Source organism: Hemicordylus capensis, chromosome 1 (assembly GCF_027244095.1).
Source record: "Hemicordylus capensis ecotype Gifberg chromosome 1, rHemCap1.1.pri, whole genome shotgun sequence".
Taxonomy (NCBI): domain Eukaryota; kingdom Metazoa; phylum Chordata; class Lepidosauria; order Squamata; family Cordylidae; genus Hemicordylus; species Hemicordylus capensis.
In genome coordinates, this window is record NC_069657.1 from 239163678 (window position 1) to 239182656 (window position 18979).

Below are 18979 nucleotides of genomic sequence, written 5' to 3' on the forward strand. Positions count from 1 at the left end.
TGCCGGAATTCCAGTGCTGTGATTAGAGTTCAAAATGAGAGTAATTAGTAACTAGAGCATCAAACGCTTTGCAAAACCACTCGCAGGAATTCTTCAAGGTAAAACTAAAAACTGATTGAAATAAGAGGCTGGGTTCTGCAAAAAATTAAGCAGTAGAATCACACATTGGTCATGTAAGACTTCATTCCTCTCCCAGCCAAGCCTCTTCTTAATGCCGTTTACATCATTCCCTCTGGAAAAGTCAGTAGGAGGCTCAAAAGTAATAAAGACCAAAAAAAGGGGAGGCCAGAAGAAGTAAAAAGAAATGGCAAAGATCTTGCAAGCTCAAAAGCCATGGTCATCTCAGAGATTTGATAGGCAAGAAAAAAGTAGATAAATAGCAAGCCGTTCTTCAGAAGGCATGTTGTTAAGCCTGTCTCCATTCAGCCTGATGCTTAATGCAGAAAGGTCTCTCCTGAGGGTTCATCCAGGGTCCTCCAGGTTTTTTCAAGCCTGGAATCTCCCCAGACTCCCCCCTACTACTACTACTATCCATCAATATAGATCTAATTTGAAACCAAACTAGCCATGGTATTTGATACCATGGTACTAGTCTTATCTAAGTAGTTATGGATTTTCCCTTGTGTTGGGTTATGAGAATTATATAATTGTTCAAGGAACTTAACAAACTGATCACTGATATCTTTAGCGTTAGTGATGGTTCGACCTTTATAATCCTTTATTACTTTTATAAGCCTCTTCTCCTTAACTTTCTTTAATTTATAGGCTAACGATCTTGTAATTTTATTATCATATTCATAATAACTTTGTTTCAAATAAATGGGTTGAGTAGAATTTTTTGTCATTTCCAAAACCACGAGCACCTTCCTTTTCTTCTCTATTTGCTTAAAGGCATTAACAGACCCTGTTCTATGAAATATTGCCAATAAGTGTTTACTCTCCAATTCTAGTTTATCATGCATTTGTGTTGATTCTTTTTTAATCCTGCTCATCTGATCAATTCACTCCCCTCTAATAACAGCTTTCATCACATCCCATTTCATTACTAGTGATGTATGTTCCTTATCATTTTCATTTTAAAAAAAATTCTTAATGTTTAGGCCAATTGTTGCTTTGACACCCAGTCCACAAGTAATCTAGGTTTAAAACGCCAAACCGGGAAGAATAAAAATTTCTCCTCTAATTAGATACTGTTTTAATTGTGTTTTAATTATGCTTTAAAATTTTTAACTTTTTAATTTTAATTTTTGAAATGTTTTAATCTTTTATTGGCTGCCTTCATCGTCTATAAACCACCCAGAGAAATTGCGTTTGGGGCGGTATAGAAATGTATCAAATAAATAAATAGAAAGATAGAATTAAAGATCACTGGGGCATGATCTGAAACAAGAATGGGTCCAATTTCTCCCTTATGAAATTTTATGAAATGGATTTGTGTTAAAAAAGTATTAGATGCCCATATATAATCCAACCTAGAATAAGATTGGTGTCTTCCTGAAAAAAAGGTAAAACTTTTGCGGAGGGATCAAGCATTTGCCAAGAATCTATAAGCTCATATTTATGCATCAATCTTTGAAAGTTCAATTATAGTAAGACTTGTTTCTTATATTGTAAAGATCTTGATTTATTCTCGTTAGATGACTTAGTGGCATCAATATTAAAGCCCCCCCCCCCAACACTATATTATTACCAGCAAACCTTTTCATTTTTCACGAGAGCCAGCGTGGTGTAGTGGTTAGAGTGCTGGACTAGGACAGAGGAGACCCGAGTTCAAATCCCCATTCAGCCATGAAACTAGGCAGTCACACATCTCTCAGCCTAACCTACTTCACAGGGTTGTTGTGAAAGACAAACTTAAGTACATAGTACTTAATGGCCCATGGGCTGCTCGATTTCATGTGCGGCCTTTGAGGCTTTTAGCACTTTTTTAGAATGGGCAGTGCGGCGGAGGGCGGGGCTTGTGTCAACGGCCCATTTTTTTTTATGACTTTGTCTTTGTAGGGAGGGGCAATTCTGGGGAATGTTGTCACCTGCTGTGCTCCTTCATGGAGTTAGCAGCGGAACTTGGTGTCCCTCTAGCGCAAGATAAGACGGAAGGCCCAGCTACCCGGTTGTCTTTCCTAGGCATTGAGCTTGACTCAGTAGCAGGGTGCTCCAGGTTGCCCCCTGACAAGTTGCAAGCCTTGCTGGCTTTGGTTAGGACCCTAGGGCAGGCCCGCAAGGCTTCCCTGAGGGAACTGCAGGTGGTAGCCGGTCACCTGAATTTTGCCTGCAGGGTGGTTGCCCCTGGTAGGGCTTTTCTGAGAAGACTCTGCGATCTCATGGTAGGCCTTCGGGCCCCGCACCACAGTGTGCGGATCTCCGAAGGAGTCAGGGCCGATTTGGCCCTGTGGGAAACCTTTCTTCTCACATTTAATGGTACCTCTCTCTGGCGGTCTGAACAGCTTTTAGAAGCCGACTTGCAGGTCCATTCGGATGCGGCTGGAGGGGCCGGGTTTGGGATCTATTTTAGGGGCCGGTGGTGTGCTGCCCCCTGGCCTGCATTGTGGGTCGAACGAGGGTTAGTTAGGGACATGACTTTTCTCGAGTTGTTCCCCATTGTGGTTGCAGTCCACATCTGGGAGGGGGAGTTTGCCAACTCTTCTGTGAGGTTCTGGTGTGATAACCAGGCCGTGGTGCACATTGTCAATACCCAAACCTCACACTCACGGAGGGTCATGTGCTTGGTCAGAGCACTGGTTCTCCAATGCCTGCGGGCGAATATAGTCTTTCAGGCCTGCCATGATCCGGGGATAAAAAATGAGATCGCTGACGCCTTGTCTCGTTTTCAGATAGACAGATTCAGGGCGTTAGCTCCCGAGGCAGCGCGGCTCCCGGACCCCATGCCAGCAGTCCTGTGGCAGCTTGGCAATTGGAAGCCCAGCAGGCCATAGCAGCGTCACTGGCACCTAGTACCAGGGCGAGTTACGCAGCCAAGATAGAGGCTTTTGCCCAATTCCGGAAGGCTGAAGGTTTGGCAGAGTCTTGGCCTGCCCCGGTTGGTCACCTGCAGCAGTTTTTAGTCTCACTACACAAAGCGGGGCGATCTGGGTCTACTTTGGGCGGTTACTTGTCGGCCTTGTCTTTTGAGGCTCAGGTTAGGGGGGTCGGGGATTCCTCCTCCGATCCACGTATCAGGCGTATGTTGGAGGGATGGGCCAGGATGTCTCCGGCGCTGATTGACAGCAGGCGCCCGATTATGCTGGACATGTTGGCTTCCATTTTGGGTCGCCTGGACGGCTGTTGCTCCAGCCCTTGGGAAGTTTTCCTCTTTAGGGCAGCGCTTCTGGTTGCCTTTTTTGGCGCATTTCGCCCCTCTGAGTTGCTGCCGCGTAGCAGCTGTTCCCCACGGGATTGTTGTCTCCAACTTTCTGACTTAACATTTGAGGCCGGTACGGCTAACCTGTGCCTCCGTCGATCTAAGACGGATCAGAGGGGCAAGGGTCACTTGGTCAAGTTAGCAGAGGCTACTGGTTCTGCGCTCTGCCCGGTGGCAGCCCTTAGGCATTACATTGGACTGTGTCCCCGGCCTGGGGGATGCTTGTTTCTTCATGGGAGCGGCTGCCCATTGACGCAATATCAGTTTCTGACAGTGATCAGGAAGGTCCTTAAGGAAGCCAGGATCCCCACAGCTGGGCTCACCCTTCATTTCTTCCGGATAGGGGCTGCCTCTACTGCTTCCGGATTGGGCATGACTGAGGATGCCGTGCGGCGGATTGGGCGTTGGAGGTCCGTGGCGGTCAGGCGGTATGTGCGCTGACAGTGGCCAACGTCTCATGGTTTCTCTTCTGTGTTTCTCCCTGCAGGTGCTGGTGGAGCGGCGGCTCCAGTCCAGGTCCTGGTGTGTGGCCATTCGCTGGTCTTCTAGGCCTTCAGGTGGGCCAGCACCTCGCAGTGGGGCACACAGTTGGGTTTCGGCCGGAGGGCCTCTATATATTGGTTGGGCATGCGTGGCATGCTATGGGGCCAGCTGCTCCCCACGGTTAGGAACCATTTAGATAGTTTTCCTGCCCCTCAAGTGGCAATTTTACATTTAGGTGAGAATGACTTGGGCCGGCGAACTGGCCTCTCAATTATTCGGCAAGCCGCATCCGATTTCAAGGTTCTTCGGAGCTGGATCCCGGGGGTATACATCCTTTGGGTTAACTGGCTCCAGCGTAGAGTCTGGAGGGGGGTGTCTTCGGGTCTTGGGGTGGAGAAAGCCCGTCGCAAGGCTTCAGCGGCCCTAGGCCATATGGTTAGGGCTGCTGGAGGTAAAGTTGTACTCCAACCAGGGATAGCTGCACGCCTACCTCAGCTGTACCGACCCGACGGGGTTCATTTGTCCGAGGTTTGGTGCGATTTGTACCTGAGCAATATTCGGAGGGGGCTTGCCGAGTTCTTGGAGGTTTATGGGGCAGGGAGGTCAAGCGTGGGCTAACCTCCCTGTGTGGCAGTAGCAGTGCGGGCTAAGGGAAATTGAGGTTAGATCTCGGTGAGCACCCTTGGGTATTCTAAGGTTGATTGGTTAATCGCTCCTTTGTTGCCTGTGCGGCACGGGGAGAACGATTGCCAAGAAACCAGCTTCAAGACTTCACCAGCCTTTGGGCTCTGCGGTCCGGGGTGGTTGAAGTCCTTGAAGGATCCAGATCACTTCCTGAAAAGGGGGTGGTTGGCTGTGAAGGGATTGGGCGGGTCATTCCTGCCCTATTTCCTGAGCCAGGGTGTGTCACCCATGCAGGCTATGTGCAGGGCTTTGGGTCCTTGCTCATGCCTAGGAGCCCGCACTGTTGTTTAGCGGTGATTAATCACCTAAAGTTCCAGTTCGCCATGTTGTAATTTTAATAAAGTTGTGGCCCTTTTCACCATATACATGTCTCCGTGTCTTCTTGGGCTAGGGTCTGGGAACAAAGACCACAACAGGGTTAAAGGACTTAATATGTTTAGATATCCTGGCCCTTCTAATTGCATCCCCCAAACCTCTCATTTTCAAGGAAACAACCGTACTGTAATCACTCATTTTTGATTCTTAGTTCTTGCTGACAATTATATAGATTGTCAGCAAGAACGAAGAACTTATTTCTCTATGCCAGAATGCATGGGGATGCGCAGGGATGCCTGGTGGAACGTTCCAGCCAGAGGAGGAAGGCAGCTGGCAGGGATGAGGATGGCTGGCGGGCAAAGCCCCGCTGGCCTGAGAAGGAGGGCGGCCACTGGGGAGGAGGACCACCAGTGGGCAAAGCCCCGCCGGCCTGAGGAGGAGGGTGGCTGACGGCCCAAGGCCGCCATGAGGAGGAGGCAGCAGCCGAATGGCTGGCCCTGGCTCACCCAGCCCAACTGCTGAAGTGAGGAGGAGGTGGTGGCAGGCCCTGGCCTGGCCGCTGGGAGGAGGGGGGAGAAAGTAGAGGGGGGCCAAAAGCAGGCAGAGGGTGGGGGACGGGGACGGCCAGTCGGCTGGCTGGCCAGTCAGAAAGCCGGCCATGCCAGCATGTTGGGGGGCACAGCTGGGCCCAACTAGCACACAGATGCTCTGTACGGGGTCAGCTAGAAATGATTTAATTTCCAAATTCCAGATAGTTCCAATCCCCTCACATCACCCATTTCTATTTTAGTATATCTATCTATAGAATGCAAAACAATGTATTTAACTGTTCCTTTTTAAAATATGCTTCCCCCTTCCCAGAAAACCCTTCCCTCCAACTGCCTCCTCTTCCTGTCACCCCTTCCCCCCCTCTTCCCTCCCTGGTACACTCAGACCGAAAGCAAACATTGTTGCAGAAGAGATAAATTATCTAACTTTTTGTGGGGGGGGGGGTGAGAGGAGCATCAGCTCGCCCTCTCTCCATTCCAGCCCAATATTCCTTATAACCAAATGACTATTTAACTACTTACCTATATTCAACCAGCGTAGCTAATCACCTTAGCATTCTCCTCCCTTCTTCCTCATTTCTCTTTTAAAATTCACTTACTATAGTAATTTATCAAATCTTCCAGCTGCTTCTCATAGATTCCAAATGGCCTAGTTTCAAAGGAGACAGTTAAAAAAAAAAATCTTAGCAGAGACGCATATCTTAAACGAATTCTTCTGTTTCCCAGTTAACTCAAGGCCAAGTTGTTTAGTTCTCTGTGAGACTTTCCAGCTCAGCTACTTCTCTTTGCATTTCTTCCAGAGATGTAATAACTTGCTTCCCTTCAGGTTTGAAGACAATTATTTTAAAGGGAAACCCCGCTTGGTATCGAATCCCTTTTGAAAAGAGAATCTCAGTCAAGGGCTTGAATTCTTTATGCCGCTGCAATGTTGGTGTATTAATATCTTGAAAAAATGGTACTTTCTCATTATCCCAGATTACCTCTTTTTGACGTCCTTTATATAGCTCTCTGTCCTTCAAGCCAGAATTAACGAATCTCACCAGGACGTCTCTCAGTTTATATGAGATCCTATGAACTAGTTCCAGATCTCTTTCTACAATTTGCAAGTTTGAAGACACCTCTTCATTTTAGTGATAACATAGCTCATTAAATCCACATTTGGCAAGTTTGCACTAATGCCCCGAATATTTAAATTATTTCTTCTATCGCGATCTTGGATAATCATCATATTTTATCATACTTCTTCCACTTTCTTCTGAGTAGCAGATAATTCTAGGGCATTCTTATTCGCCAGATCAAAGGCATTACTAGCTGTTTGTCCAATATCAGAGATTTGCAGTGAAAGGTCCTTAAATTGCTTATTAATTTGATCAGTTATACTTGCCAAATCTTGACGGACAGTTGTAAACAAGTTACTCCATTCCACTTGTAGTTCATTATTAAGCTGCATTATCAAATGTTCAATTAATTGTAATTCCAAGGTTCGCCCAGAGGTATCCAAAGGCTTTTCTTATTGTTTTTGTAACTGCAGTTGAGCTTCTTCCTGGATCTCGTCATCTTGGTCCTCCGCTCCGATATTGGGGGCGGGGGGGATACCAGCTGGCTTCAAATCATCCAAGAAGGCACTAATTCCTTTCCCTTTCTGCTTAACTCTTTCTTGGACATTTTTCCTCCAATATCACTTCAAATTAACAAATGTAGCTGCCAAACTCTCAAGGCTAGGTCTGATAAAAGGGCTGACATGGAGAGAGAGATTGAGCTAACATACCATCTTGTCCGTGGCTTGCTCCGCCTTCCCTCTGACAATTTCATTCATGCCAGCCATTTCAGTGAAATACAGTAGCATTAAACTGAAATATCTCTTGGAAGAATGTTGAATAGGGCATTTTGCATCTATAGAAGCTATTGTCTGAAGTTACAAGGAACTATTTTAATTTATTTTTAATTGTTAAAGTTATATACCGCCTTTAATTAAAACAATCCCAAGGGGGTTTACAGCAAAATTTAAAAACAAGGTTGTAAAAAGGACACCATTAAAATATTAAGCTAAAAATATAAAACAAATCTGATTAAAAATTTAAAATGAAAGCATAAAAGCACTACAGAGTAAAAAGAGCAGCAGCAGAGACAATCAAATAGAAGCCTGGGTAAAAAGACACATTTTAACATGCTTTCTAAAAACTGTGATGGAGACCTAGGAGTGAATAGCCACTAGTACAACTTTTCAAATTCTTTGATAGTGACCCTGAATGTGATGCAACCATCAGCACTGAAGCCAAAGGACTGCTTCTAAAAAATTACCCACCCATTTTCTGGCACACTTCTTGACACCACCCACCCCCCGCCCAACAAATGTCAAAATTGATACATCCAGCTAATGCTATTCTGGAATTGTTTTCAATAGATATTTCTGTTTCCCATGCCCTTGATGTCATCCTGGCAGTTTGAGAAGAAATGGCATCACTGCAAAATGATGCCACTCAAAATGATGATTTTCAAAGCATTCTTAAAGAAGCAGGACTGAACACTATAGAACACCAACCAAATCATTCAAATGAAATAAGGTCCGGAGATGGGGTGCAAAAGACGGGCAGTGTGTGGGAGGAAGAGATGCAAACTTAGAATCCTGGCAAGGTGGCTCCTCTGCCCGGGTCCCAGTGATACCTCTCGGTTGTGCTAGCATGAGGGGTGGCTGCTGGGGAGGGGCCAAAGGAGACAGGGAAAGAGCTTGAAGTCCTGGATGGGGCCAAGCACAAGCTCCCAGCCCTAGAGCAGTGCTGTTGCCACTAGCCCAAGTGTTGGCTACACAGGGACGGGCCTTCTCTGTTGCCACCTCCAGACGCTGGAATGTGCTCTCTGCTGAAATAAGAGCCTCCCCATCTCTGACAACGTTAAAGAAGCCTTTCAAGAAACATTTTTCACCAAAGCCTTTTAACTAGACTTGTGGTTTTAAATCGTTTTTTAATGTCTGTTTTATTTTGTTTTATGTTTTTGTAAACAAAATAAACTGTCACTCAAATGAAACTTGATGTGGATACATGGATCTCCTTAGCTAACAGCATTTGGAGTACAATAAACATAATTAAAATAAATCTTCTTCCCTGTTTGATTTATGTATTAAGGAGTCTCCTCTTATTCATTCCCCGAAAACCCTTCAGACACTTTCTCAAACTTTTCTGACACTTTATATGGCATAATGTTTTTATGGATTTTTAAATCTAGTTTTATGTTAAACAGTTAAATTCTTGGTTTGTTTTATTCTTGGTTTGTTTTATGCAGTAAACCGCCTAGAGACTTTGGTAGTGGCTAGAATACAAATTTACTAAATACATACATACATACAATCTCAGTTTTTCCCTTCATAGCTTACAGTTACCAGTCCTAGAAGGGGATCTTAATTTCTCAGCTATTTTACAACATCATAGAACAAATTGGCTTAGTTGGATCTTTAAATTAAAATATGATCTTCCCAACCCTTCAGCATGGTCCACTCTTGAGGTTTGCTTGTATAGCCTCTATCAATCAGACCTGTATTGGGCTCCAAATTGGACTGGATTGGACTGTGCTCCAGATTTTAACAGACTGGAGCTACCTGTGCTGACATAATGACTCTGATCCTTACATGACAAAATGACCCTCTGATATAATCTTGCAGTCAAAACATCTGGTATTATGTTTATGGAGAACAATGGGGCCATAAATCATCTTCTAACTCTTGACCAGATATTAGACACCGATCACAATTTCCTGCCTTTTGTGCATACAGGATGATCTGCCCCTGACAGATAAGTAGCAATACCTGCAGCTGAAACACACTATAACTTCCAGATTTGGGCACTCTGCTCTAAGTGCTTCTGAGGTCCCTAAAGTTTTAGAAGATATCATTTGCATTGGTGACCAGCCGAAACCAAACATATCCATATACCGTAGATACATCACATGATAAGTCTGACTTATTGCTCCTATGTGCCGAGCAACATGAGGAGTTGGAAACCCAGATCCTTCCAGTCGAATGGACCAATGTTCTAGGAAGCAAAAAATCCTCTACACTAGAAGATCATTCACATGACCAAATCAGCTGGGTCTGGGGAGAAGGCAGGAGCCCACCTGACCTCCCCCACATGAATGGTGGCTCCTCAGTGCTCTGCCACTTGCATGCCCAGAAGAATGGCATGGTGGCAAGTGGCCAATGATACGGGAATCAAGAGCAGGGGGGAGGGAACTGGGCCTCCTAGAGTCCCACAATGCACTGTGTGAGTTGCATGGTGCATTTGGGAAATTCCCACTGCGGGGCCACTCCCCCTCCCTCTTCCCAGTTCTATGGAAATGGTGGTTGTGGCAGCCAAAGCACCCCACGGCCTGGGCATGAGGTAGGAAGTGCATATGCCTCCTACGACTTCACTTTTAGCCTGGGAATGAAAGCAGAGCTATCTGAGGTGGAGTGCCAGGATCGGGAGTGATCCTGGCACTGCGCACAACCCACCCTACCTGGGGTAGCCCTGTCCTGCCCCTGTTGGGTTGGTCGTATGAGCAATCACTGATTCTTAAATTGAAGCTCATCCAACAGATTTTCTCCACCTATTGGATACCGTAATGTTTATTTCATAAACATATCACTGCTTTCTCCCTTATATTGATGCTGTGATGTTGCTAAAGGTTCTCTAATTCATATGATATGGTGTTGTCCAAACAGACATCCTGTGACGTCTGGTGCAATGTAAATGGCCCCCAAATTGCAACAGGGGCCATTGTAAGTCAAAGCAAAGGAGAAGAAGTGTGAATACAAGTAAGATAACGTGTTTAACTTTATTAGCTGATTTTAATGAAATGGTTTAATGAAGTGCGATTCCAGTTGCAGAGGGTCTATGGGGGACATAATTTCCCGGTTTCTGAGGAAAGTGAAGGGAACATGAAGACTTCCTAGGAGGGGACATGTGTATGCGGAAGGGCAAAGGGTCCTTGCTGCCGGGGTGGGGGTGGGGGTATCTGTTCCACTGTGACCTAGGATGGTGTTGCAAGGGATCACCCTGTCAAAGCAGTCCATGCAGACCAAACCAAAATCCTGCTCCTCTGGCAGCTTGCTGCTGGTAAGCTAGGCCTCTCATTAGAGGTTCAGTCTACTAGGGAGGCCCATGCAGCTGAAACCCCTAGGTCTCCCTGTAGACTACATACTCATGAGTGGAGCTAACCCAACAAAGCTTGTGTGGGGTCCCCAACTCTCCATGGTTAAAAAAAATATACAAAAAGAATCCCTGCAACCCCACCCACCCCTTTTTCTGTGCACCCAAAGGAGATTTTGACACTCTATATGTCAGAGCCTGACCGTGCACATAGATGGGGGTGGGTGGGTGAGTGGGTGGATCTTTTAATCTATTCAAAATTCCTAAGTCAGGCCTGGCCTGGCATTGCATCATATGCAGATCTGCTGGGAAAGGGGATCTGCCAACTCTGGGGCCCCCCTTTCCCCAACCTTTCTGTGGGGAAAAAAAATGAATTTGGCTGCTCAAGAATTCCTGGTTGGGGCTGTTTTTTAAACCTGATCCCAGGCACCACACCACCAGCCATTTGTTCCCCTCCCAGTGCTGTGATGGGGTGCCCTGCTTATGTTGCCACCTAGAGTGTTTGTGCTTGTGAACATATATCATTGCTGCTTCCTCCTTGGGGAGCAAAGCACTTAGTGTCCATCCTATCACCCCGTCCCCTTTCCCTCCTGCTTGCCAGGTTGTGGGTCGGGGGGAGCAAGGGACAAAGTGGGAAGAGGGGAATGCCCTTGTGTGACTACACTGCTTGTGAGGCTGACAAATCTGGGGGTGGGATGTGGTGGTGTCCCTGTTGGGGGGCAACTCTATAGCTGGATAGGTGACAGGAGGGGTGGGGCTGGTGCTCAGAGAGGTGACCAGTGAGAATCACAGAAGCAATGAAGCGGCTGCAATCCCTGGCACATTTGTGCCACCACCACTTTGAAAATCAGCACAAACCCATGATTATAGCAGCCTTTGGGCTCAGACATAACCCTTTAGTGACCAAACCAGTGGTCTTGGTGGCAAACTTTTGTGCAAACTGAAGGTTCAATTTGGAGGTTGTCAAGGCAAACTGCAGATCATTTTTGCTGCAAAAACATGGTTTCACGAATTCAGACATTTATTTTATTTATTTATTCGATTTTCGATTACTGGAGTTCCAACCAATCCCCATTTAACTCCAATTTCATGCCATCTCTGAACTCAGCCATAATGTATGGATCAGGTTTTTTTTCTACATTGGTGATATAGTTCAGCTTAAATAAAACAAGAAATACACACAATGTACAAGACGATTGTGTGGTATTCCTAGTGCCATCTGCCGAAAAACTACAGCGATCCATGAATAAACTGATTTGTGTCCAAGTTCGAATAAAAGGAGTTTCAAAAGACACAGTTTATTCACAGAGTATGGTAGACTGTCAGCATATCATGCTAAGAATAGTATGCTAAGAAATGTCCTTGTATGTTTTGTGAATTTAGTGAAATAGTGAAACATGGAGCTATATGACCTGAAGCATTTATTTACTATCACAGTTTTACAGATGCATATGTATACAAGGCACACTGAGGCACACTGGGGAAATTCTACCCTGAAGCTCAATTTTAAGCAGGCGTTTAGGGAGTGAATGCCATTTCATGATGAGTTATAAGTTATAAGTTTATTCAGTCATTGACCAGCAAATTTCATGATAATGAGGATGAGGACGAGGAGGAGGAGGAGAAATAGATTTGGGTTTCATCAGCACCCTGATAATACTTATAACAAGTATTATAAGTATTATAATACTTTCATACAAATCTATGGTGCAACCACACTGGGAGTACGATGTACAGTTCTGGTCACTATATCTCAAAAACTATATTTTAGAATTGGAAAAGCTGCGGGAGAGGGCAACCAAAAGGCTTAGGGGCCTAGAGCACCTTTCTTACAAGGCAAGGCAAGCCTAGAACAACCTCTGGGGCTTTTTAGTTTAGAAAGGGGTGGGGGGGGCAACTAAGAGGAGACATGATAGAAGTCTATAAAATTATGCATGGTATGGAGAGATAATATAATTCCTAAAGATCCTAGCATGGATGTCGGGACTCTCCCCCAACGCCGAGCGGCAATTGTTCTTGGCTTAATGCTTTTCACAACATCACAATACCAGTCAAGTGACCAAAAACATACATACAAGAAAAAATGATGAAAAGCAATATACAAAATTTCAAAGGTAAATACGATATTTATAATTGATATGTTACAAAATACATTCCCCTGGTGATTGCAAGTGTTTATGTGAAAGAAAGTGTTGCAAAGTATGACTATTTTATTCCTTATCTTTTTAAGGAATAAAATTTACTTTTCTAAATATTTAAGTGGATCTGGGGGGGAAAATCAAGACAAGTGTATAAAAATTTAGCTACAACTTTGGCAAAATCACAAAAGTCTACAATTTTATAACCAATTACAAAACACATTAGGGAAGCAGGATCTAGAAGTCAAAAGGGCAATTTTCTGGTACAAGAAACATAGACTTCACAGTAGCCTAAGAATGCAACATTATATAGTGCTAGCAAACTTTTTTTTTGGGGGGGGGGAATGTTGCAGATCGCACTTGCTTAACAGGAAGCTCTAGCAGTGGAAATATATATAACCAACAGACTGTAGCATTCTGTCTCTGTCAGTGTGCTTGTTGAAGGCAAGAGAATTCAGTATCAAAGTTACAATTTCTAACTATAATAAGTTACAAAGTTTCATTTCATTAAGATGAAGTTAAGCAATGAAAAACCCTCCCACCCTCCAACACCCAAAATTATCCTAAATCATATTTTCATCCTTTCCTCCCAGTTTTGTTGGCTCATACCTCCTTGGCCCCCCTTTTTATACCACCAAAATAAATAAATTAAATTAAATTAAATTAAAAAATAAAAATCACATTATAGAGATACATGTTTTGGAGGCGTTTTCATCAGTGTTTCATGATAATCAAAATGGTGCATCCACAAAGTTTTCCCCGACACATACATAGCAAGTACTAGACATAGCCAAGACGTAATCAGAAACTTTATACAAAGTAGGTATGGCTTTTTCCTTATTCTTCAGGACCAAGAAATGTGAAAATATGAGAGAAGATCAGGAAATAAAATGGAATTGTTCATGAAGCAGTCGGTTGATTCTTAACAGTTTAAATAAAATCTTTAAACAAAGTTTTTGTAGCATTTCAATGTGTTTTGAAGATACTGGTTCCATCAGCATGTCTCATATACTAAGCTTGTCCCCTAAAAAGCTCATCTTCTGAAGCTCTGTGTTACAGTAGGTAAACAAAAATGAATTTACATTGGTGGGACTACAAGCACCACTCTTTTCCACACAAGCAGCATGGAGTGATTCAAAGCCATGAAACTCATGCCAACTGGTGGGGCATGTTTGCAGAGCGGCCACACACCCTGTTTCTGCCCCTCCAAATGTTAGAAAGTTTGCACATTTCTTCATAATTGCAATCTGTTTGTGTTTTAGATTAATTAGTCAATGCACTCATTGCTTCATTGTCTCCAAACGGAAAACTGCACTAAATGGTAGATTTTACTGTTAAAGACCCTACAATAAGATTGTTTTATCTGTACATTTTTTCAGATATTTAACTGTATAAAAATGTTCATTTTACACAATCTTGAATTAAAGTATTTCTTGTCTGTGAATTTCACTTCTGGTAATTTTTATTTTTTGTCGGGTGTGTGTGTGTGTTGATTTTTAAAACAATGGAAGACTACAAGCCAACAACAGCCGGAATTGTTACTTTCAAACTCTTAAGAATTTATCTTCAAGGCTTGCCTGGTGGCTGATTCACACGTTCGCGTGCATCACTAGATGCCCATTACTTGACCTTGTGTGAATTGCTATAACTAAAAACGGTTGTGTTTGAGCTGTGATAACTCTTTCATGTATGCAAGTCATCACTTGATGTTAGTTTGGGGCACTAATGAATATCATGTGTGAATTTGACCCTTAAGAAATGGGGACTCAGACAAGTCAAGCAGTAACCATGAATTTCTCTAGATAACTGCTTTTGCTGCTAGCAGTCATACTTTTGCAGGTGACTGGCATGCTGACATTAAATGTGCTGATGCCCTAGCTGGTTGTCTGTCGTACACATGTACTATGATAAGAATTGTGCAAAACCACAATGACATCTAGAAAACAACAGTAATAATCTATAACTCTCATGTATGTGGTCTTTTTGAAATCATTTTGTTTCTCCCCAACAGTGCTGCCCCTCCAAAATTGCCCCTTCTCCTAAATAAGCAACCTACTCTCATGTGCCCCCCATTACCCAATTAAAAAGCATCCCATAATATTTTCAACAGCCAAGCAATGAAAGCTATTTGTATTAATATGAAAGAAAATTTTCTTAAAGTATTGTATCAATGGTATATGACACCTAAACAACTTAATAAGGTATACAAAAGCTCTGTGAGGTGTTGGAAGTGTGGAGATTTAAATGCAGAAATTTCCCATATGAAATGGAATTGCCTTGTGGTTCATAAATTTTGGAAGGCGGTATTAGATAATTTAGAAAGAATAACAAACATAATAATTGAAAGAACATCTAAGTGTTCTGGTGACTACTCAGGGACGGGGCCTTCTCCACTGCTGCCCCGCGGCTTTGGAATGCGCTTCCTAGTGAAATAAGAGCCTCCCCATCTCTGACAAATTTTAAAAAGTCTTTAAAGACACATCTGTTCACCCAGGCTTTTAACTGATATTGTTTTGGTTGTTTTAATATTGTTCTTAGAATATTTTTTTTGTTTGTTGGTTGGTTTTTAAATTAAATGATTGTGTTTTAAATTTCTTGTTTTTGTTTTTTTTACTAATGTTTTACTTTTGTTTTTATCTTCTTGTAAACTGCCCAGAGACATAAGTTTTGGGCGGTATAAAAATATGTTAAATAAAATAAAATAAAATAATAAATAAGTGGTTCTGATGGAATGGTTTGTAAATCTCCCCTCTAAACTGGGAACTCTGACAATAGGGCCTGACTGCTGCTAAAAAGATAATTTCAAGACACTTGAAAGACTATGAATCTCTCTCTGTAACTGAATGGTGCAGAAGGGTTTGGGGGGTGGTTCAAATTTATACGGGTTTATTCCAAACACTTTAGCAATGATTGCCAAGTGTATGATTTTACATCTATGTTGTACCATTTACTTTGTTACAGATGAAGTGATAAAGGATAAAAATAACAGAATTCATAAGATAGGAAGAAGGGAGGCAAATGAGATCATCTTTTTTCTTTTCTTTTCTTTTTTAATTTGGTGGGATCCACTTTGGGGTATCTGGAAGAGAAAACTTGATATGGATTTTAATGTTTATATGAAGCTAGTATTATGAATGTTGAAATTTTTTGTATGGCTATGTTGATATGCTAGGAAATGTGTTGTTTCAGGGTTTTTTGTATTTTGTACTGAGTCTTTTTGTAATGAAAATTCAAAATGTAATTATAAAAAATAAAAATAAAGAAATATATAGTTTTACATAGAGACTGAATTCCCAAAAGTTCCATGTTGCCAATTCTGATGTCAAGAGAATGTTGATACAGGATGGTGGCACAAAGCTATTCTAAGAAACTATTCACTTCTATAGCAGACTGTGTCGAATAATTCCAAATCTTTCTCAAGGAGGCCTATGCATGTGAGTTTGGCTGTGACCTTAAATCTTGTTGATCAGTGTGAGTAAAGTTACATGGGCACTCCATTCTCACCATCTACCACAGACTTGCACAGGTAGACTTAGCCAATAGGTGATACAGGGGAATCAAACCCTAAACAAATGAAGATGCTTCAACCATGATCCAGAAGACTTATCTTGGAACTCTCAGATTCATATTCAGCATACATATACTGTACAGCCATAGACACACAATAAGAAATGTGGGGGTAAGGGACTGCAGCTGAAGAAGCGATGGGCATTTTGCTAATCCAAAAGAAACTGAAGGACAAATCAATATAATCAAAACGGTACTATTCGCCAATATATATATTTTATACATGTATGTATACATTATAGTGCTTTTTTCAGAATTCTGCTCGACTTCCCCCAAAAGGAAATACAGCTTTCAAAACAGCTGCACTTTCTATAGAGTTATAGCTGTCTGCTTGTACCTCCTTAAAACAGTATCTGCCATAAACATGCTTCTCTTTCACTGTTGACGTAAGCCTGACCTCCTGACCCTAGGGTCATTAATCATGTTGAAATCAAGTATGGTTATTCTACTACTATTGTCAACCCAATCTGTAATGCTTGGGTAATACCCCTTTCGTACAGTAAAGAGCCGCGTCCTTGGCCACCTGGTCTATTCAAAGGGTGTCTCCTCCGTAATAGTGTTCTAGCTGTGCGGGTACTGTATCTCAACCAGGCCCACTTCCCACTCTCCAGGAAGATCCAGGGGCTTTGCTAATTGGATCGTGTAGGCAGAACTAGTGTTCTGTGGGAAGGCCTTATGGCTGGCATTACTGGGCAGAGTAACAGAAAACCCTCTGCCTGCCATTCTACACCGGTTTGCATAGATCTGAAGCAGGCACCCAGCTGTTGAACTTATCAGGCCAACCTGCCCACTTCACTAAATGTTGTTTTACTCTTCCACGGCCTTTTGTATCTATAATTTTTTCAACCCTGTACACCTTGTCCACCCCCTCTTTAACTTTCTGCATTTCTTCCGGATAGAAGCTGCCGAGAACAGCCTCCCCCATGTCATCTTTTAACAGGTAAACAGGTCTTTCCCTTCTTCTGATGACTTGGTCCACTATAAAGAATTCTGTGGTGTAGTTCTGTTCATAGCCTTTCTCAAACCTTCCTTTAATCTTTGAAATCCTGACATGATCACCTTTTTTTAGCGTAAGAGTCTTGGCTTTTTTGTGGCTAGTGTTACCGTAAACAGTTTTCCATACAGCCAACTCATTGGAAGGCTTCACATCCACAGGCCTGTTTTGTATGGTTCTGTGAAAACTGTGGTTATAGCTCTTTATGAGTTCAGGTAAAACATCAATATCTCTGAAGGTGTTGTGAGCTGTGAAATACCTCCACATTCGTGTTTTTAGTGTTCGGTCAAAACGTTCAACCACAGCAGCTTTGACATCATTGTTCGTGATGAAATGGTGTATTTCTTGTTCCTTTAATAGGGCACCTACTGTCTTATTTAAAAATTTACCCCCTCTGTCCGTCTGGAGCTTTCTAGGTTTTCGGCCTTCACTGAAAATAGCTTTAAAAGCCCTGGCCACTTCCCTACCCTTTTTGTCTTTTAGAGGTACACACCATGCGTATTTAGATAGAATATCCACAACTGTCAATATGTACTTGTAGTCATCGTTGTATTTAGAAAACTGCTGCATGTCCACTAGATCGGCTTGCCATTGTACATCAACCCCTGAAACAACCGTCTTGTTTCTTTTAAAGTGTATCCTCACAGGTTTATGCCGAGTGTAAGCATCCTGCTCTGACAGCCATGTCTTCACTTGTCTTTTACTCAACTCTTTAGTGTTCTGCCGGGCCTCTTGATATCGAGGTTCTACACCACCATAGCTCCCTACATTCCCTGGTGTATAATATATTTTCTTTAGGATTTTCTCCTGTTCCGCCATGGTGCTACTTAACACAGGTATGAACACACATTTTTTCAAACAAAATTCTTTTATTGATCGTTTTCAGTACAGACACATGTGATACAGGAAACGCTGACATCGCCTAGATGCATGTTCTCAATGGTCCTGGCCTGTACAAATAAGAGGGGACAATACTTTAATAAAACTGAGCATTAAGTAAAACAAACTAATCATACAAAATAAAAGACATATGGCTCACCATCTTGGGAACCTCCTCATTTACATTTTGCTCTTCAGGCATGGCCGTGGTTACCAGACCACTATCCATACATTCCTCCCCACCTTCAGCTGCTGATGTAACGCTTACATCCCTTAAGTAATCCTCTGTAGGGCTGGATGGCCATGGTGTCTCACGATCTTTGCACATCCAACAACTCTGATCGACACACCGGTACTCCCGAGGCCTGTTTGACATGAAAGATAGGGAGCCACACTCATCAGCACCCTTATTCAGCTGATGCTTCTTATTCACCCTTTTTTCCCTACGCAGCTTTGGTTTCACAGGAGCTTCTGTTTCAGAATCTGATGATGATGAACTCACGTTTCTGGGATTGGGGGGTACTCGTTCTCTCCCCTCAGGTTCCACAATCACCTCTTCAGACTCTCGGGGTCCAGTTCCCATAGATGGTTCTTTGACCGATTCGTCCTGCTCCTCAGCTGCTGTTTTCTCTGTAGGTATTGTAAGTACACAGCCATCAGTGACATCCTCCTCACTCTCAGATGCTGATGTGAAACAGACAGCCCTACAATAAGAGTAATGATTCTGGCTAGGACTCGGCGTCTCACATTCACATGATGACCAATCTTCGCTCGAACTGCAGCACTTGAGCACACGATAGGATACCCTTGGCCTGGATGACCACTGCTCAGATCCGCACCCACACTCATCAGAATAAGTATACTCCCCACATGAACTATCACAACATTGCTCA

At 43.1% G+C, this 18979-nt stretch overlaps 1 long non-coding RNA gene across 1 annotated transcript; it reads right to left on the minus strand.

Moving 5' to 3' along the window:
• Positions 1-18056: 18056 nt before the first annotated feature.
• On the minus strand, positions 18057-18715 carry LOC128340230 (uncharacterized). The gene is made up of 3 exons (XR_008313534.1): positions 18589-18715; positions 18247-18451; positions 18057-18157 (listed from the first exon to the last, which is right to left on the minus strand). It is a non-coding gene; the product is annotated as an uncharacterized LOC128340230 (long non-coding RNA).
• Positions 18716-18979: the final 264 nt, after the last annotated feature.